At 39.9% G+C, this 22,521-nt stretch overlaps 1 long non-coding RNA gene across 1 annotated transcript in view; it reads right to left on the bottom strand.

Moving 5' to 3' along the window:
• Positions 1–1,863: 1,863 nt before the first annotated feature.
• Positions 1,864–22,521, bottom strand: part of LOC149457883 (uncharacterized) — a 221,968-nt gene continuing 201,310 nt past the window's right edge. The window contains exon 3 of the long non-coding RNA XR_016313541.1: positions 1,864–1,945. This is a non-coding gene — a long non-coding RNA (uncharacterized LOC149457883). The remainder of the gene's footprint in view (positions 1,946–22,521) is intronic.

Genomic DNA, 22,521 nt, shown 5'->3' with positions numbered 1-22,521 from the left:
TGTTTATAGTACTGAGCACTTTTTGCGTCAACAGCACGAAAGATGGAATTTTTTATTAATTGCAATTTTGTACAAAATATCATGAGTAATTTACATGTGAGGAATTTGTTTTGATGTATTATTGATAAGTGCTATCACTCTTTTTATTTTGGTGGAAATGATAAGACTAGTCACAATTACCTTCCAGCATGCAGTATCATTTTTGGTTGTTTTGTGGTTAGCATTTATTTATATTGATGTACTGTATGTTTACAATAGCCTTGCATTTTATGAAGTAATATTTAAGGCTAGGTTCATATCTTTGCGGCTCTGCAAGCCGTGGTTTACAGAGGCAAATTAATAGGCTGCCGTGTCTCCTGAAATGCAGGGAAAAGGTCCCTGCATCATTGTAGAAATTGCAGCCCATACAGGAACCTCAAGTGCAGTGGGAGCGGTTTCCAGTGCATGCAGTGTTCCATTAGCATTAATAGCCCTCGCACACAACTCCTGAGTTTTTCTGTGTGGATGGGGGAACCACCCTCACAGATGTGAACCTAGCCTTAGTGAATGTGTCATGTCACATGTCATTGCTGGCTGGCTGGCTGCCATTTTATTTGCACAAAATTGTTTGCACCACATTATTTGAGCTGTAGCATGAGAGTATTTTGGTGATTTTCAGAGACAAAATGTTTACTTGCTGACAAATATTTCCCACCAACTTCATCTAAATAAAGGAGCTTGCAAGCAGACTGACAATGCTGCTGTGAATTCATTAATTAATCAATAATTAATTGCAAGGCAGAGGCTTAGTGTTGTCAGCTTGCAACTGGAAGTGATGTTACTTGCCAGATCTTTATGTTAAAACTTTGCAACAGATTCACAAAAAACAGCTAGTTTACGAAATCTACACACAGTGGCATGAGTCCAAACATTAAAAAATAGATTTGGGGTTTACATACACTTCAAGCGATATTAGACCTAAAAACAAAATGCAGTTTAGTAATCCTTAAAGTGGAACTTTAGTCAGAAAAGTCCTGATAGACCACTTCAGGCTGGCCTTTTTTTCAGGTATAGCTGTGTAAAACATTGAAAATAAGTGCCTATATTGTTTATAATCCAGTAATACACTGTCTCACCCTGCTGTGCTTAAGCTCACTCTCAATTTTTTGGCACTGTGCAGAATTTGTAGAGGCCGATCTGCTGACAGCCTAATGATTTACTGCTCCTCAGGGTCTCTGGACTTTAGGAAAATGGCAGCCTTCAGCAAAAAGTATTATTATTATTATTATACAGGATTTATATAGCGCCAACAGTTTGCTCAGCGCTTTACAATATAATGGGAGACAATACAGCAACAATACAGTTCAATACAAGAGGGAAAGGAGGGCCCTGCTCCTTGGAGCTTACAATCTAGGAGGTAACAGGAAGAAGGAGGCAATTTACATCGCACACTGGTTTTGGTAGCGTAATTACCAGGGGTGTCTCCACTTTGGATGGAAGAGTAACAGAGACACCCTCACGCAAAGTCTTTATGGAACATTTTACTCAGGATCTGTTTGTCAACAAGATCCTGTGTATAAATATTGGTAAATTCTTATGTCCATGTGCAACTTGCCTAAGGCAATTGTCTGGATATCAATGTGTAATTCTAGTTATGCACCCCTTAGGAAAACTAATATTTCACTGTGAGTGATATTTTATCATCCTATCTTGCTATGTTACAATTACACTGTCTGTATTCTCTATTAAAAGACAATTTTGCTATCTGAATTAATGAACATTTTATTTACAAACCTTGAAGAAAACATGAGAACACCCTGAAAAAAACATGCTGTACCTGTTTTTAAAGACCAAATGATCAGAAGGTTAACAGATATTTCCAAATGTTCCTGAATGCGATGTTAATTGCTGTATGGCAGGTTTTTTCCCATTCCAAGCACAGATTCGCCATGATCATTTCCAGGTTCTGAAAGAGAAAGCAAGCTAAATAATTTACAGGAATGAAAATTTAAATCATGCATAAAAAGACCCAAAGGGTACAGGAAATATTTTGGTGCTCTGAATTCAAGTATTAGTGAGATTGGATGATAAATAAAGCACAGTTATACCTTTGGTACAAGTTTTCACCAACTTGTCTTAGTGCAACCCATCCAGTCCAATACTTACCTTCATTCTGCATCCAGCAATCTTCACTGTGTGACCCTGCCTGGAGCCGTCCAACCTTGTTCAGAAAGCATCCCACTGCATTCTCTTTATCCTGTGCATGTACTCTGTGGCTATATTCTAACTACTCACTCTGACCTACAAAGCCATTCACAACACTGTCCCTAACTACCTCACCAACCTGATTCCCAGGTACCACCCTACCCATACCCTTCGCTCTTCACAGGACCTCCTTCTATCTTGCTCCCTGATCTCCTCCTCCCACGCACGACTTCAAGACTTCTCCAGGTCCTCCCCCATCCTCTGGAACTCACTACCCAATCCATCAGACTGTCACCTTCCCTCCTCACCTTCAAGCGCTCCCTGAAAACCCACCTCTTCAGGGAAGCCTACCCCACCCTCACCTAACAGCCGTTCTCCTTCATTCCTCCTACCACTCCATCCCCCACAGCCACTTCCTCCTGTACCACTACCCCCTCCCTCCTAGATTGTAAGCTCGAAAGAGTAGGGCCCTCTAACCCCTCGTGTGCTGTTTGTTGTTGCTGTACTGTTTCATGTATTGTCCCCCCCTCTATTGTACAGCGCTGAGCAAACCCTTTGGCGCTATATAAACTCGATGTAATAATAATAATAATATTCATTTTTATGAGGATAGGCATACTACGCAGGACTGTTGGAGGCAGCCATGAGAATGGTTTCTCAAAGGAAAGAATGGGACTTTGGTGTGCATGAGCAGAATTAAGGAGGCTTGGCAGTTATGACCAATGGAGAATACTGTATCAAGGATGAAGTTCAAAAATTCAAGAGAAAGTTGAAAATGTTTGGGAAGCAAAGGTGAATAAACGAGAAGACACACAGTTAGTGATTTTGACAGCTTATTTGACCCATTTGGCATAAGTGGATTGGAAATCTGGTAAGAGGCTTAGAAAGTCATCTGCAGGATAACACTCACCTTATATAATTGTTTCTGAACAGACCACCCAGGGGGCATTGGTGGTTTGTTCAGCTGCTTGGGAGACTCTGGGAGGCACTTGTGCGCTGGTGGACTCTTTAAATCTATCAAGGATGAAGTACTTCTCCAGGTGGGCTGTATTCAGGGGCGGGGGCATGCCTTAAATTTCAATCTTAAACATTTGTACAGTTGACTTTTAACCAGATGTTGGCAGAAACATGAATCAATAATTTAACTTAATATGGCATAATGGCTGTCAACGGATTTTTACATTTCTCAAAACTGCCCAGGTAGAGTTATATTTTTCAGATCCTTCCAAAGCCAATAATACCATTCTGATCAAATCCTGCCTTAATAATTAAAAGATAACGGTGACAATTCCTGCCACTCAGTGCAACTGGCCTCCTGTCCACCACTGTTAATCCTACATGCTGGCAGGGGGGCAGCTTAAGAAAGATAAGAAGATCTATGGCTTTGTAAGAAAATCTGCAAAACATAGAGCACTACCTGGTCAGTGTTAAAACAGTGTTAAAACCCTGTTTTGTCTGTCATTATTTTGCATTGATTTAGCTACGTTCTTCATGCTTGTGTCAACATTTCAGTAATCACTATGTATACTCACTAAGTATTCCTAACATTGATTTGACTAATTTCTTCATTCTTGTGTCAACATCTTAGCAATCATTGTGCGTACTCACTAACTAATCCTAGCATTGATTTTACTCATTTCTTTATGCTTCCCTTTTGCAGAAACTGCATGGTAAAGAAACCTTATAATGCACAGGAAAAGGGAATTACCCAGAATCATTTGGATACTGAAACATGGTGGATAAACATGGTGGATAATCTCTGCGAACAGTAAAATGCATTTCTAATGCATTTTGGATCCTCATGATCTATCCAGTGTTAACCCATGTTTTGCCTGTTTTTTGAGAAACAAAAATAGAATTTTTGACTTACCAGTAAAATCTGTTTCTTGGAGTAAAGTACAGAAAACAGATCTGTAGTCATTACCATTAGGTTATATGCAGCTACCTTCAAGTGATTGAATACTGTCAAAAAAGAGAAGTGTGCAGGAATATCCCCTATGTAACGCCTCCCACTCCCAGCTAGCCTAGCAATTGTAGTAAGCAATAAGTAAATGATAAGAACACAGGGAGGATCCCATGCCCCACACTATACTCTAAGAAACAGATTTTACTGGTAAGGTAACAGAAACAATTGAGTACTGACATGATACTTTTTTTATTTGCAATAACATACAATTTTGAGGACAAGCTTTTGGGGTATGTCCCCTTCTTCAAGGTCCAGGCAGTACTATTGCACAAAGTTTTAGCAGAATGTTAGAAGAGATGTTGAAAGGGGGAGAAAAAAAAAACAAAAAGAAACACACACAAACAAATGTACACAGCAATGGTTATAAGACTAGGATTAGACTAGAGATAAAACACAGCAAAAGCAAAGACTGGGGGGGGAACAACACTCACAGAGGGGGTCGTAAAACTGTTGGATAATGAGTGAGGAATCCCATGTCCAAATTAAGGCCGCTATCTCTTGTATCAAATAGAAATATCATTCTTAGTTCAAAAGTTTTCCTTTCCTGAATAGTGTTGAAATTTCCTTTAAGAAATAAAATATTGAGGTCTTCCATAGTGTGGTCTGGTTGTGTGAAATGTTGTCCCACAGGTGTGCAAAAGTCATCTTCTTTATGTTCCTTGATGGTATGCCTGTGCACATTCGTCCTTGTTTGCAACTTTTGTCCTGTTTCGCCAACATAAGATCCTTTGCTACATTTTCTGCACTGGATAAGGTACACAACATTACTAGAAGTGCAGCTGTATGATCCGGAAATACTGAAGATCCCTTTTGAGTGTCTGACACTTTTTGATGGATTGATTTGGTTGCACAGTTTGAAGCGTTTTTTTATTGCAGGGTTTGCTTCCATTATTTGTGATATCTTGATAAGAAGGAAGTTTCCTACTGGTTAATTTATTTCTGAGGTTGGGGGGTTGTCTGAAAGCTAGTATTGGGGGTTGCTAGAATATTTCTTTCAGAGTTCCATCCTCTGTTATGATGGGTTGTAAATCTTTGATTATTTTTCTTATCCCTTCTAGTGTTGGGTTGTATGTGGTTACTAGAGGTACACGGTTGTTTGTTTTTTTCTCTTTGTACTGAAGTAGGTTTTCCCTTCGTGTTCTCAAGGCTGTGTTTATGCCAGTGTTGATAGTTGTGTCCTTGTAACCTTTCTTATGGAAGGAGTCTGCTAGTGTCCTGAGATGTTAATCTCTGTCTCTTGGGTCAGAACATATTCGGTGGTATCTAATAGCCTGACTGTGTATGATGGCACGTTTCGTGTGTTGGGGGTGGAAGCTGGAACTGTGGAGGTAGTTGCATCTGTCAGTGGGTTTCCTGTATATTGAGGTGTGAAGCTTATCATCCCAGATGTATACTGGTGTGTAGGAAGTTGACGTGTGTTTGAGTGTTCCATTTTTAGTTTGATTGATGGATGAAAAGTGTTGATCAATGAGTAAAATTGTTTTAGGTTTTCTTCACCTTCTGTTCGTATGATGAAAATATCATCAATATAGCATAGTATCTGTATGGTTTTTGTTCCATGCTGTTCAGGAATTTTTCCTCCAGGTCAGCCATAAATAAATTGGCATATTGGGGTGCCATTTTACTTCCCATCGCAGTACCCATACATTGAAGATAGATGTCTTTATTGAAGGCAAAGTAGTTGTGTGTAAGTATGAATTCAATGAGCTGTGTAACATCCTCAGCAGTGTATTTGTGGCTTGGTGAGGATGATAAGGATCTGTGACATGCAGCTAATCCATCCTTGTGAGGGATATGACTATACAGGGATACTACATCCATAGTGACTAGAATTGTATTAGATGGTAATTGCTGTATGTTGTTGATCTTGTTCAGAAAGTCAGTTGTGTCTTGCAGGAAAATAGCAGTATTCTTGACTGACGGCTTTAAAAAATTTTCTACAAAGCCTGAGATTTGTTCGGTGAGTGTGTTCATGCCTGTTATGATGGGTCTGCCTGGATTTGCTGGCTTGTGGATTTTGGGCAGCATGTAGAAGTCCCCGATTTCTGGATGATCTGGAATCGCATTTATAAGTTCTGAATGTAGGTGGGCTGGAAGTGTTTTAATGAGACCTTTTAATTGCTTTGTAAAGTCCTGGGTCGGATCATAATCCAGTTTTTTATAGTATTATTATTATACAGTATTTATAAAGCGCCAATAGTTCGCTCAGCGCTGTACATTACAAAGGGGGACAGAACATGTGACAGAACAATACCAATACAATGCAGATGCAGAATAATAGATGGCATTTTCCATCTGCCTCTGGCCTTCTTGTATGTATTTGTTTGTATCCATCACAACAACTGCTCCCCTTTATCTGCTGGTTTGATGGTGATGGCCTGATTATTGCGCAAATCATGTATAGCCCTTCGCTCTAGTGGTGAAAGTTAAAAATCCTATTTTATTAGTACAGGATGCAGGCTCTGTAGTCATTATCATTAGGACATCCAAAAGCCCAACTGAGGTGTGGGGAACACAACACATGGGGTCAAGAAGCCTCAACATACTCAGAGAACAGCTTATAGCACTTTATGCCAAAAAAAAATTAAAAAACTTAATCAGAGGAGGCCTGAAGAACCACCTGTTAGAACTTAACAAAGGTGTGAACAGAAGTCCAAGTGGCTGCCTTGCAAATCAGAAAAACAAATGTCTGGTGCTGAAAAGATGATGAAGCACTAACATATCTTGTAGAGGGTGCCTTAACAGGGAAGGGAGGAACCCTATTCCCCAAACCATAAGTTCAAATGATAACTTAGTACCTAGCAATAGTGGAGCAAGAAGGAGGGAGACCCTTTCGGGAACCATGTCATAAAAGTGAGAATACAATTGCCTAAAAGAGGTAGTACCTGAAAGGTAAACTTTCACAGCATATACCACATCAAGACAATGGGGAGAAATTGCCTTTGGATGTTTTGGAGCAGGACATAAGGAAGGAAGGACAATGTCCTTGCTCAGGTGGAATGAAGAGGCCACCTTTAGGAAGAAGGAGGCTTTAGATCTCAAGACAACCTTGTGTAAACTAAGAAGGGCTCCTTACAAGATAAAGCTACTAATTAAGAGACCCTCCATACAGAGGTGATAACAACAAGAAAGACCACCTTGTAAGTGACATCAGACATAAGAATATCCCACATAGGTTCGAAATTAATTAGGGACAGTGATGACTGGTACTTTAACAGAAGATTATTAAGGTACCCTACAACATGAATTCCACAAGCATAGAAAAGAGCAAAGATCAGGGCAAGCACCTTGATGAAAACCCCGAGGTTCATGGATAGGCGAAACGGAACAGTTAAAAATTGCTAATGCTGATTTCCCACTGTAAAACATAGATAGTGTTGATAAGACGAAAGTATGGGAATTTGAATAATGGGTTTTTATTTAGCCAAGAAAATCCACTGCAAGGAGGGAGGCAGTGACTGACCTGACAGTTTGCATGCAGAACTTTTGCACCCTTAGAAACAAGTCAAGAATCTTCAGATCCAGAATAGACTAGACTCCTTCCTTTGGTTTGGTAATCAAAACACAGTTTGAGTAGAAGCATAAAAATAATTATTTTGCTGGTACAGGATAATAACCCCTTAACACAACCGTTGCTGGACAGAAGCAAGCAGACCTGCCCACCATAACAAGGAATGAGGCAAGTTAGAACTCCAGTCCCTTGAAATGACACTTTGGACCCAGGCATATGAGATATGAGATGACATATGAAACCAGAAGTTTGAAGAGGCAGGCAGATGTCCCCCACTCTGAGAAGTGGGGGAGCCCCATCACTGGTAAGAAGCCTTGGAACCAGCCTTGGCTGAGGGTCATGTCCTCTTATGAAAGTACATTCCTGCCTTAGATTTGGAACTGGAATTCTGTTCCAATTCTAAGCCTCAGTAGTAGAAATCCTACTGGTAGAGATGTTAGCCTTCTTTTTCTGAGGGAGAAGAGAATTCTTAGCCCCTGTAATCTCCTTTATGAGCTTATCAAAGGAGGAACCAAACAGACATTCTCCTTCAAAGATTATCCATTCAAAAAGCTTTTTGCATGGTAGCTCAGGTGACTAGCATTTAAGCAAAAGGATCCTGCGCATGTGGATGTAGAGAAGACATCCTGGAGATTAGACGAAGTGTAGCAGTAGCATAAAATCCTAGATAAAATGTCTAACTGACTGTGGATGGAACTAAGATCTTGGGCTATGCATTTAGCACAGTCAGACTTTTGGGAATATTGCACAGTAACTGCTCATTATTGTGCAGCAATGAGAACTGGCTGCACAAGTTTCCTAACACAGATTGCCATATAATCAATTACAGGTTACATGGCAGGGCCTGCCAAAGAAAAGAAAGCTTTAAAGAGGACTAAATTATAACTTCATTGTCTACCTGGTCCTTGAATCAGGATTATCCTTAATGGGCAATAAAGACAAGAAATAGCAGGATCTACCACAGAAAAACTGACACATGCCGCGTGTGATAGATCTTGGCGCCCTCTGGCCTTTATAAGGAGGACAGCTGCTCAGAGACTTTGCTAACTGGTCCTCACCTCCCGATTACCCGTGTTTCTTGTGTGATTATACTTCTGACTTCCCATTACCAACTCAGCTATCTACTGGATTAACCATACTTTCTTCTGACTCTGATCTCGGCTTGCTTCACTGATCTGCTCCTGCCTGCTTCCTGTGTATTACCTTTGCTAGCCCCTGACTATGCTCCTGATCTCTCCTCTGCTGACTATGGTGTCCTGACCTTGACACTTACTCCTGACCAGGGGCGGGCTGACCATTTGGAAACTCAGGCACAGCCCGAGGGCCCAGGGTCAGTAGAGGGCCCCATGAGATGCCCCTGGTATCTTTTTCATAGGCTTTTTTGAGTTTGGGCAAGGACACAGGGGCCCCATGATCCCCTATTGCCCGGGGGCCCCATGAGTTGTCAGTCCGCCCCTGCTCCTGACTTCATTGCCTGCCTTGCTCTGCCTACTGTGACCTGCTTGCTGTCATCTCCCTTCTGCTACCGCTTGTTCTGCCTGTATGATCTAGTATCCTCCTGAAGGATCAGCTGCCCCCCTAATCTGGCTTCCATCTGCAGAGGTCTCTTCACTACAGTACTACTCATCTTCAGTGTAGCTGGCAACCCCTGTTTCTTTGGGCTCCGTATTCCCTGTTACCATCCTTAAGGGTGTTGAGCATTTAGCCGCATGGAGATCCTTCTCATCATTTCGGCCTCCAGACCAAGTACATGACATAAATACTTATTCATTATGATCATCAGCCTCATCAAGTGACCATATTGTGGTATTTTCTTGAAAATAATCTAGTGACTTTCCAGTTTGCTGGCATTTACACAGAACAAATGTATCTGCAGTTTCACAGGGCGAGTAGCTCTGTACATTTATTATAAATACTGTACATCCCATAGTGTGTTTCATACGAAAATGCATTGTTGAAAGGGAGTATCAATGCTAGCCATTGAAACACTGTAACAAAGCGCACTTACCACATTCTCTTTTTATATCATTTATCACATATTGTCAAGGGGTACCCAATCCTCTCATGCCATTGTTACAGGCATCAATGACCATACTTATGATATATCTGCTCTGACTGTTGATGAAGTACGTGAGGTTGAGGGTCTATGATCTTATTGTAAAGGGAAGAGGGAATAGTTGAATGCTAGAGTGATCAATCCAATTTATTATATGAAGATTAAAGGGGGATAAAATTAGCTTGGAAATGATAGATGTCTGAGTGATCTAAACTTGATATAAAGCAACTCTGTGCTCTGTCATACTGCACTAAGTTGATTTTGTTTAGTAGTAGCGCAGTTGAATTTAAAATTTAGCTCTTTTTTATTCATACAACACAAGCACTACAAACACTTCCTATATAAAAACATCCGGGGGGGGTGATACAAAGAATGTACAGCCATTTGCTTTCCTGTTCTTTGATTCTACTGAGGCAGTTCCCATAGTGATGCTTTATGCTTTGCTTGAGGTACACTGTTAAAAGGAATCCAATGATGCTTCACCTAAATAGCTCTTGAAATATTATAACAAATCAAAGTAATGAGCAAGGGAAGTAGAGGCACATGCTACAACAGAGAAAAACATCCATTGACTTACATCAAAACACCACTGCCAGGAATAACAATTACTCCATAGACTCTATCTATCTATTTGTAGCTGAGCAGCCGATCCCCCACTTCCCGGGGAAGGCTGCAGGTTGTCTGTGTAACTTCCCGCTTGCCCCCCCCCCCCCTGTCAGCAGCGCAGAGTTTAACCACAAGAGAGGATTGTGTTTATGGACTCTCTTCCCCCTCTCTCCTTGTAACAGCAATCAACCAATCAGCAAAGAGGAGGATCATGGGACATGTAGTCTCCAAAGACAGGCTGCCCATTGCAAATATTGGAGAATGAACTACAGCTCCCACCAAGTTTGCAGCAGTAAGGGGGAGAGAACCAGATTTTTCTCCTAAGTTCAGTGGTACCTGGGCAAAGTGTGTGAGAGGATTGTGCTGGGAGATGCCATCTGAGGAAAAGAGAGCCTGCTCCAGCGAAAGCCCACTGCTATGTGAGGGACTACCAGGGAGTACAGAGCATGACCCGATGAAGCTCCTGCCAGGGTATGGACCTTCTGTGCTGCCTACCAGAGTCACCAAACAACCCAGAGTGGGTGGACACTTGATCGGAGGGTACAATGCTGCTGTGTTGCTGGATCTGGTGAGAGGGCCTTGTGGTCATTACTTATTACCACTGCTAGGGACTGAGCCATTAGGAACTACCTACCAGCTACCATATAGCTTTAATACTGCCTGCAGGCCTTATTGATTGCCTTAAAACATGCCAATGGTTACAGGCATGCCAGCATGGCTCTGTCCTCCTTAGACATGACTCAGATAATCCAAGATGGCCGCCGGGACCCACGTGGTGCCGGTGGCAACGTGACTTCACTGCACTGTAGCTCCTCACTGACGCATTTTGTGCAACCGCACGTATTCGTAGAGGGTATGCTTACCCCCCGGTGGCCATCTTGGATTATCTGAGTCACGTCTAAGGAGGACAGAGCCATGCTTGGTAACTGAGCAGAGCACGAGAATAGACCAGATCACATTCAAGAGGGATTCCAGAGGGTTTCCGTGATTCAAACCTTAAGAGGGGTTATCTCTTACATGCGCATATTGATTGCGCATCTGGTGAGTGCTCATTCTTATATCATTTTGGATATCACCACGGTTATATTCATCATAAGAGATCCTCATGATCCTCTCAACACTGGGATATTATGGACTGGGCACTCACGAATATTACTGAATAGTCATGACACAGTGCCATATATCATTTATGTGTGGACTTTACACTTTTCACTTTAATGTATTTTGCACCATAGTGTGTTATTCATAATAATCTATGCACACAGGGACACTTGTTTTTAGCATTTTATTCAATTTTATTTGATGTATTATTTATGATTCTACACCCTGCTTATTTATTGATTTTTGAGGTTGTTTGGTACCTTTGGTGTTCAGCGGCTCCAGCGAACTTTTAGCGCTCACTTATCCATTACTTGTGTTGAACTCATATCAATAACTCATATCAACATTAAATTTAGCAGTGTGTGTCTATTTACAGTAGTAGCAGTAATCCACAGTCAGGTTAAGGGTATTTTACCCTTTTATTCATGCCTGCTGTAATTTTTACTCAACCAGGTGTGTCAGAGGGGCTGAGGTTGTACTTGAATTCGAGGCACAGAACAGAAGTTACCAAGCCCTTTGGGTGTGACATTACATATCTATTTACCTACCTTGCTATCTCTGTATCTGTTAATCGATGGTTCATCCTTAACCACAACAATGTGGACTTTACTGGTACAGAGAGGGCCAACAGACATTTATTTTGTTAAAAAATTATACAAAAGTTTTTTACAATAAAAATAAAACCCAATCATAAAAGCCAGACAAGAGAATGGTTCACCTTTGTATCAATTTAATGTTATTCAGCTTGTAATATCCAAAAATCACTTTGTGTTAACAATCCCAAGAGGTTGCTGCGTTTTGCATAATTTGCTGCTTTAGGACCTTGTATACTTGGAGGCAAAGGAGAACAGTTTGAATATCACTTCTGGATCAAGGAAAGAAAGGGAATGAAACATAGAGAGTGATTTACTAAAGCTGGTTTACTCAGAATCTTGTGCACTTGTGAATGGTAGCCAATCAGCTTCTAACCTCAGCTTGTTCAATTACGTTTTAGCAATAAAACCTGGAAGCTGATTGGTTTCTATTGCAGAAGTGCACAAAATTCTGAGTGAACTAGCTTTAGTAAATAAATCCCACAGAGTGGGCATCAAAAACCAGAGTTGTAGGGTGATTATACATCCATACGATGATTTCTATGGTCCAAAAGGCTACAGCTGATATAGTAGCTCTTAACATAAGTGACCATTCCAATATGGGATGATTAGAGCTCAAAAAATATAGTATATCAATCCAAGGCAGATGTCCTCAGTTGTTCCCATCCATTGCAAGACATGCATTTTACATTGGAATGGTTTAGTTTTGTAACCAGGACCAGATCACTGTGATGAACCCATTCATCATTCAAAGGCACCTCCTACAAGCTGCCCAAACAATCTTAGTCCACTGTAACAGCTGTCCACCTTTTAAATGTATCCATTTTACTCACATGGGTTTACATACTGGGTTTACTGAATTACTATCATATTCCTTGTAGTATTTATACAGATTACACCTGACATTTCATGTACAGTAGTCACAAGCACAACATCCTACCTAATGAAAAATCTAATATAGGAAAACTAAATGTGCTTAGGTTTGGAACAAATATACCCATGTGTCCACCTCCCATGTGATCAGATTATGATGTTCTGCAACCATTAGTTTTGATTATTGGGTAGGTTCACACACAATACATACAACTTGTTGACACTTTGCACAAGAGGAAAGCAAACAAGGAATAAATTAGTTTTTATAGCACAGTACTTTATAACGCCTTTACCTATGTTTTTTTTAGGACCAAGGGATGTCAATTAAAGAACTTGAGCAATATTTATCAAGGTGTCTACAGAAAAACTTGTCAATAATTACATTTTACCTTTTGGTTTCTCATTGTGGTGTAGAGAACATGACGGAGAATTTGATCGATTGTAGTGAGCAACAAGGTTGGTCTGCTTTGGGAGCCAAAACTTGACTGCACACAAATTGTTTGGTCAATGACCCCAAAAGAACTTCAGTCTTGGGTTAGGCCTCATGTGCTAAGTTGTTCCAAACCATTGTAAGTCCTCAGGCATTATCCATTGGAATGGTTTAGTTTTCTAACCACGACCGGATCACTGTGATGAACCCATTCATCATTCAAAGGCACCTCCTACAAGCTGAGTGAGTTTAAGAGCTTTTGGCATTTTTTTTCAAAGCCCCTGAACTCAACTCAATAAAAGCCTATATGTCCATGCACACATAGGCTTTTACCAGAGTATAGGAGCAGCAGAGCTTAGACGTTAAGTGGTTTATTTACTAAAGCTGGAGAGTGCAAAATCAGACTCACTTCTGCATAGAAACCAATCAGCTTCCAGGTTTCATTGCCAAAGCTTCATTGAACAAGCTGAGGTTAGAAGCTGATTGGTTTCTATGCAGAAGGGAGTCTGATTTTGGACTCTCCAGCTTTAGTAAATAAACCCCTAAATGTCCCTCTCCTGAACACAGAAGAATCGCATTCAGGAGAGGAAGGCTTTGGCCAAAACACCAAATGCGGCAAAAACGCGTGTAAACGCGCCTAAGTGCTATCTGTGTGTAGCACTTGGGAATTTATTCATTTTAATGTCAAGTACTCTGGCCAATGAAATAATTAAATGTCCAACTACCAAACACGGCTACATACGTGTAATTGTGACTAAATATGGTACCACATTTACACGCTTTTTTACCACAGTGTTTTTCTACTGTTGGTAGCGTTAGCGTCTAAAGCAGTTCCAGTGTACATGTAGCCTAAGTGTCAGGTTTTTTTTTACTGAAGTTGCAAATGACATGCACCATAAACTGAGGGCCAAAATGAGTAAAGAAACCAACAGGGTAGAACAATTGTAAGGACAAAAATACAGGTGCCCTGTTGGCAGGACATCCAGAACACAGAATGCCCTTCACCACAGTGACTTGCAACCTGCAAACACTAAAGTACAATACAACTTTGCTCACCAACTGCTTTTCTTAAAGTTTTGTCACCTTTACGCTTTATTGCGTAGGGAGAGCCGAGAACTGTTCATAACTGTTCATATGCCAGGGCAGAATAATAACTATGACTTGATTTGCTCTTTTTGTGGAAGCAGTACCTCCCTGCTTACGGAGTCATAGCTACAACTCTCCAATCAGCAGAGAACATGAGATATGCTGATTGGACAGCTCTGGTCCCACAGAGAAAGTAAAAATCCTTCTCTGCAGTATTCTTGCAAGGAAAAGGTTTTTCTACTCAGGATCTAGATGATTTCTAAAGAAAACCAACTGTAAGGCTATTTTCACATTGAGGAGTTTTTGAAGCAATTTTGCGATAAAAAAAGCACCGGAAAAGCTCAAGAAAAATGCTTCCCTATGTATGTGAATGCATATCTATGTATGTTTTCACACTGAGGCTTTGTGCTTGCGGTGCAGTGTAAAAACTCCTGCTTGCAGCATCTTTGTGGCATGTTTGGTGAGTTATAAAAAATGGCTCTTCCCATTGAAATCAATGGAAACTGCCTGAAAAACGCCTGAAAAGCTCCTAAAAAATGCCTCTGAGAAGCATTTTTGGTGAAGTTCTTAAGTCACGTGTCCTTTAAAAAATGCTCAGAAAGCATGTCAAAAGCGTGGTAGAAACATCTATGCATTTTTGCTGTATTTTTGTGGCGGATCAGTGTGAAAGTAGCCTAAGACTTTGCATATCTTTTATTTTTATGTACCTGAAATGTATTTTGCACATAAAACTGAATGGTGAACTTTAGAAGAGCACTCTGTACATGGCTGAACTGTAGGAAGGGCAGTGCACCACAAACATACTACATGTACATACTATATACAGACATTTAGAGTAAGCTTTTCTGATTTGTGTTGCTCACAGTCATGCATTATTCTTGAAGCATTGTGAGCACTATGCCAGTGATTCTCTTGTAATCCCTACATTTATGGGGTCTTTCTTCCATTTAGCAGTGAAAGGCTCAAAAGTGAAAAGCCACCAAAACACTGTGTAAACAAAAGTCTGTTCACATGCTAAATTTAATGTGTGCTAGAAACACAGGCATACAACCCAGCTGTATGAGAGACACTGCAGAAGCTGGAGAAGAAAAAATTGCCCTCAAGGAACTATAATGGTTATTGCCTATCTAAGAATTCTAGTCTTATCAGAGGAGCCAATGCTTGGCTATTAGTGTGCCCTGAGCTGGATAAGCTACTTTTCTCTAGAGGCTGAGATTAATTTCTGATTTTGCAATTATTTCTCTAGAAGTCACCATTGCATCTCTTGAACTCTGTCTAACCCTCATGTGCTTCCTAAACATGTGCCATACTCAGCACCACTGCATCAAATAAACCACCATCATACCTGCATATAAATGAGACTGTAAACATGTCAATCATTACAATGAATAAAACAAGAGTTTCCATAGTTATAAGGAAGTAAAATTTTAATATTTTGTCAGTTATACAAAAACAGACTATTGAAATTGAAATGTTATAATTATTACCATTAAAGTGGAGTTCCAGCCATTTTTGTGTTTATTAAAAGTCAGCAGTTACAAAAACTGTAGCTACTGACTTTTAATAAACACACACTTACCTGTCCCAGAGTCCAGCGATGTACTCACCCACACCGTCCCTTCTCACCTTCTGTCCTGCACGTCACCGGCATCTCTACTGTGGGCACCAGGCTGTGATAGCTTGCAGCTTCACAGCCAAGTGCCCACTGCACATGCACAAGTTGCGCTGCTCCACACCACACCTCCTGATTGCTCCGGCAGTCTCCTGGGACCTGTGAAAGTTCCCAGGAGACTGCGGGAGGAAGGAGGGGCCGAACTTTCGTCTCACTTCGCCGCGGCGAACTGAGCTGGAAGTGGGGCCCGCTCCCCCCTTACCCCAAAAAGATGCCAAATATGGCAGTGGAGGGGGGGAGGAGGCAAATAAGTGGAACTCCACTTTAGGTTACAAAATGGCTTGTATAGAAATATATATTATATGTTTTGCATTTTTTTAAAGTTATATCTAAATCTTTTTCAGTTTTTTTCTCTTTGAATAGTTTAGGGAATAGTTGAAGTCAACTTCTCTATAGGTCAAGGGTAGGCAGCCTCCAAGAAGTGGAGATCTACCTGAACAACATGGAAGAAGTCAAAGATCATTGGGGACGTAATGGCTTCTGACCATTCATAGGAATGAACGGGGCAGTGGCTTACATGTGCAATAGGCACAGGACCCATACAGGATTTTTTTCTTTAATGCTGTGTGGTACCTGTCAGGGCAGTACAGTGAAGAACTCAGGAGCGAGGATAAATAAATATTTTAGAAGGTGGACTACACTAAAATGGGTATGAGGAGTATATTTAGGAATCACTAAAAGTGAAAATGTTCTTTAAAACCCCTTTTTTTTCCAATCGTGTGCCTATTTATATTTACTTTTATTGTAGATACTGAAGTGCAAAAAGTCTATCCGAAGTGAGGTAAATTCCATGTTTTTGGTGTTGGTGACAACTGGTGCTTGAACAAATGTTCCCAGTGGAAGATTTCCTCTATATTCCTGTTTTGGCAACAACCTAAAATTTCGGATTTTCATTTATTTTCACTCCTAGTGAAAAATGGATGGGTGAATCTTCCCAATGGACACATATGGAGATTCAAATTTTACAAAGAATCTAACCCTTCACTCCTTTATCCAAAACAAAGAAACACCTCAACAGAATGTTTCAACATCTGATAATGGCCGATATTCGGCCCATGTGTGGGGCATAAAATGGCTGTATATCCATATTTGTAAATTAACCCTTATTATAAGATCTACTCCTCCTTCATTAGAATCAAGACATCCCAAACAGAGTACATTTTACACAAATTCATCCATACATTATGCCATAAAACTATAGTGCAAAATTGACCACCACCCCAATAAAATTAATCAAAAACTTTGACACAAACCCCCCTCCTCCACTAGCCACCAACATGACATCAAAAATAATATGATCCTTCCAAACCACAAACAAATGCAAATGGTTTAGAAGACACTTCCCATTGTTTTATTAAAGCAAAACACTTAGGAGTATTTTCTAGCTCATTAACTAAACATTCTAATACGAGCGCACAGCCACATTCATTTCTACAGGCTACTGACCTAATTTTTGTGGACATTATACTTCCTAATGGAAGCCAAGTTGTACAACATAGTTTTATAAGCCTATTTTTCCTAACTTACTTTCTGTTTACAATAGGGCTGGGCTGCAATCACTTGGTATATTTATCTGCTACTACATCAGGATGATCATTGTTATTAAAAAAAAAGGGTTAAACAGCAAGATAGAAGTGTCTAATGTTATTGTTGTAATGTTACATTGGTTTAATTTGATTGTTCTGTTTCAAAAGCCTTTTAACCTAACAAGATAAATAAAATAAAAAACTTCCTTTAAGCAGGTCAACTGCAAGTCAGAAGGAAGCCAACTGCATGTTATTTGTACCTGTCAATGAAATACTGATCTCAGAAATGTCTCAAACTGATATCAATATAATGACATTGACACAAGCCCATAGCCAAGACAGGTCTTTTAATGTGTAAGTTCAGTCAAAATTCCAAACCTACTCACATTCTAAGCCTAATCTATCTAGTATCTGCATCTGTAAAGAAGAAATCACTATACTTACCTGTTCTGCAGCTGTTCTGGTCCGGTCCCACATTGAGCTGTCAGCAGTGGCTTCAGTGTGTGGGAGTGTGTAGGAGAGGCAGCCAACAACAGAAGCCCCATAGTAAATATGTGGGTGACGTCACTTCCAAGGCATTCACAGCCGTTGTCGGTTCTCTCCTGCACACTGCATCTGCCGCTGGAGACTGTACTGAATCGGCTTCATAAAAGGTATGTATAGATATTTTTTCCTTACAGGGTTAGATAGATTAGTTTTAGAATGTGGCCAAGATTAGATTTAGCATTAGGTTTTGGCTGAACTTCCACTTTAAAGCAGTAGTAAACTGTCAAAAAAAACCCAACATTTCACTTGCAAAATAATGTCATAATGTGCTAATATGCATTGCATACTAGCACATCATGAAAGACTTACCTTAGAACTAAGCCTTCCAGTGGCATGCTGTCACCGCTGACTGGGCTTCTATCTTCACCTGGTCTTCCTTCCAGGTTCACTGGCTCTTGATTGGCCGAGCCACATGGACGCAGGAGTCTTAGCCGCGGTACAGAGCTCTGATGGAACAGCACGGGTATGCCGTTCCTTCAGAGCATATGCACCAGTGTCATCAGCTGCAGGGACACTGAATATCTCCTGAACGGTGCATGTTTAGAAGATATTCCTTGTACCCACAGGAAAGCTTTATTATAAACTTACCTGTAGGTTCAAGTGTCCATTGGGAGTTTACTTCCACTTTAAATTGTTACCTGAAGAGACTCAGTGGGAATGTTGCCTGTAACTATTACAAAGGTTTAATAGTTTATTTTAACTGTACCTTTGAGTACTAAACACAGCAGTTATACACACACCAGAAATTTTACAAGCTCACTGATGTATTGCTGCAGGTTGGGGTTTAGTGTTGTCAGGCCTCTGTAGACCAGTCCACTGTATGGATGCATCGGCCTGATAATAATCACATATACTCATCATGAAAGCAATGCTGCAAGTTGGCTTTACTTGGAGCAATCTGCATGCTAATTGCCTTGATTGATGCTTGTTCTTAGCAGAATTCTAGTCACTTAGATAACCTACTGACTTTCCGCCCACCCAACCACTGCTGACACTAGAAAGGAATGAATAATGGGGCATGTAGACCCCAATTATAGTCTCATGTGCTTTAGAGGCTGCAAAGATATAGGCACTCACCTACACATATTATGGACCAGCCCAATTGTTAACTAATTTTGTTCCAGGATTTTTGACATACTCTCCAACCTCCTAAGTATTACTATTACTGCGGACCCAACAACAGCACTTTTGAATAAACGCCCTCCTGACATCGCTATAACACAACTTTTATTACAAGTGACAACAGCAAAAAAGCTTGGAAATCAGGTAGATTATTTGAGGCCAAGTTACAAGACAAGATCTCTAAATATTCGAAGATATGGCAGCTCTGGATTGACAAATATCTTCCACCCTTCCCTTTTAGACCCATGACAACATCACAAATGACTAACACCAGCCTCATCAGTACTCAACAGCTATGGAGCATTTAGTCATTCACACTGCTGCGTAAAGTTGTGGTTTAGTTTCTTCGTCATGGGTCAGAGTTCAGGGATTACGTGAGCAGTTTCACAGACCAACTTTCAAGGTAATTGGAAAGGTTTTTTTTTTCAAGATCTGTAATCGACCTCTAGGAAGGTAGGAGGTAAATGGGTGCATAGTTTCTTAGGTATATTAGAATTCTGCTTTAACTATTCTCATACAATATTTCATAATGGCCTTTTTTATGTTTAGAATTTTTATTTGTTCTGACCCTAAAAAAAATAAGAACAAAAACACTAAACATTCCTGTTAAGGTTCTTTTCACACTGATGCAGTTTCCTGCAAATTTTACTCTCCAAAATGATGTCTTCATGCATGTGTGTCGGTGCTGTAGTATAGTTAAAGTGGTATTAAAGAAACAATTTTCTAAATCAGATAAAAATAATGTGCATTTGAGGGTTTTTTTTGTTAATTTCCTACTGATTTCATGTAAAGTGTCCCCTGACCACACCACCATCTTTCTGTTGTCTTTGTGCCCCCTGTGTTATCAAAACCTATGGAGTCCTGTGTGATTCTAGGCAACAACAGTCTCCTACTTTGTACTGCAAAGCTACGCCATTCAAAATACTGCACACACAGCCAGAGTGGCTCTGTTTCCCGTCCCTGGGTTGTGGGTGTGGTGCTCTGAAAGGCTGCACATAGTATTGTAATACAGAGCAGGGAAAGGGAAAGGAAAGGAAAGGAAAAAGTAAAGGAAAGGATAAAGGGAAAGGAAAGGAAAGGAAAGAAAAGGAAAGGAAAGGATAAAGGGAAAGGAAAGGAAAAAGTAAAGGAAAGGATAAAGGGAAAGGAAAGAAAAAAGTAAAGGAAAGGATAAAGGGAAAGTAAAGGAAAGGAAAATGTAAAGGAAAGGAAAAAGTAAAGGAAAGGATAAAGGGAAAGGAAATGATAAAGGGAAAGGAAAGGAAAAGAAAGGATAAAGGGAAAGGAAAGGAAAGGAAAAAAGGAAAGGAAAGGAAAAAGGGAAAGGAAAAAAGGGAAAGGAAAGGAAAAAGGGAAAGGAAAGGAAAAAGGGAAAGGAAAGGAAAGGAAAAAGTAAAGGAAAGGATAAAGGGAAAGGAAAGGAAAGGAAAGGAAAAAAGGAAAGGAAAAATGGAAAGGAAAGGTAAGGAAAGGGAAAAGTAAAGGAAAGGAAAAAGGGAAAGGAAAGAATAGAGGAACAAAATATATACTTACTCATGCTGAGAGCACTTCAATCTGCTCACATTATTCAGTTTCAATCTTGTGTTATATTTCTGGTTTTGGGTAACAATCTGCTCACATGATTGGCTCCCAGAGTCACCTTCAATGTACAGGAAGGACAGTTGAGACATGATACCCCATTGTAAGCCTATGGGTGATGTCATCACTCAGGCTCTGCAGCTGTTGTTGGCGATCAATCCGCTGCAGCACAATTGTACACCCTGGGTCATGTCTGACCTGTAGTTTTCAAAATCACTGACCATAAATGAAAACTGCAGTCAGGCTAAAAGTCTCCAATGAACTTATATGATGTCACTTTGCATGCACCTTTTCTTTTTTATGATTTTTAGCTTCAACATTGCCAGTAGAGAAAACTCAAAAACACTACCAAGAAGCTGAGAGTATCTGCCTCTAATAATTAATGAAAAGGGATATGGAGTTTACTGATGGATCAGTCCATTTAATTTGATTCCTATAACCCACAGTAGCACAAGTGTCTATAATAAACTGTATATCCCTTACAGGAAGTTTACCGAATATTATTTTTACCTAAGAAAAAACTACACATAATACATTGAACTCTGTGTGCAGGTTAGTATATATTTGCTTTATTTCTGTGGTTTGGAGTTCTCCTATGATATGTGTCAGATCTCTCTTCCCTAGAAGATTCTATGCCAGTCTTTTATAACTGCCGAACTGTAATTTGTGTCTCTGCCATACATTGTAAAAGGGCAATTTGCTTGTTTCTACCCACACTTTGTAAGCAGGAGGATTAATTCCTTCATTCTATGGATTTGTGGAATAATAGTGATTGTTATAAACTAGCTGTGAGCATGTGACTGCCTTCGGTTTAAGATGGCTTTTTACTGTACTAGAAACTATTAAAATGATGTTTAGGGAGATCTATTATTAGAACGCGAATCTGATTCATCCTGTGCACTGGAGTTTCAGAGACTAAAGCTCTGTCTGTACAAAAAAAAGCTGGATCCACATGGATGAGTTAGTATATTATTGCTAGGAATGCACTAGGTGGAGACTGAGAATAACTAGTACGGAAAATGCCATGGTTGATATAAAATATGATTTCATTATGAAAAAAAACCTCTATTGTTAAAACAACTGAAACACTTTAATTTCCTTACTATCGAAGAACAATGTCTATGCAAACCCAACACCCTCACAAACTACGTATTTTCAACTACCCTCTTTTTCAGCAGAATGTTTTTTTTACCCTAAAAACAGATCATTTAAAATTTTAATGTAATAATTTAAATGATTTATGAATTAATCATTTAATTGGGGTAACTTTATATGAATTTCTTTTTAGATCTATATATAGTAGAAATAATCTGTGATGGTGTAGCCTCTTTTCACATTTCCGTGTTTGAAAATATCATCTTTACATATGTCAGTTCCTATTAATGTCATACATTTCCCATACAAAACATTTCCACTTTGCAAATGGAGATGCATTAGCATGCTGACTCCAGATTATCACTTAAGATTTCTTTTCACTTCAAGTGTATGTCAAAGTAAAATATAAAAGAAAACACATATGCAGTACATCTCTACAATTTATTCATATTTTCTCATGTTGGATCCCTTTAAAGACCCTGAAAGAACAGAAAAAATACTTTCTGACTTGCTAGAAACTCCCAATTTCCTACTGTGGGCTGAAACACAATGCCTTGTCTGGACAGAAATTGTGCC

The sequence above is a fragment of the Staurois parvus genome, unplaced genomic scaffold (genome assembly GCF_062004578.1).
Source record: "Staurois parvus isolate SC_StPar_1 unplaced genomic scaffold, SC_StPar_1.0 ptg000299l, whole genome shotgun sequence".
Lineage (NCBI taxonomy): Eukaryota > Metazoa > Chordata > Amphibia > Anura > Ranidae > Staurois > Staurois parvus.
This window is presented reverse-complemented; position numbering and strand designations above follow the sequence as displayed.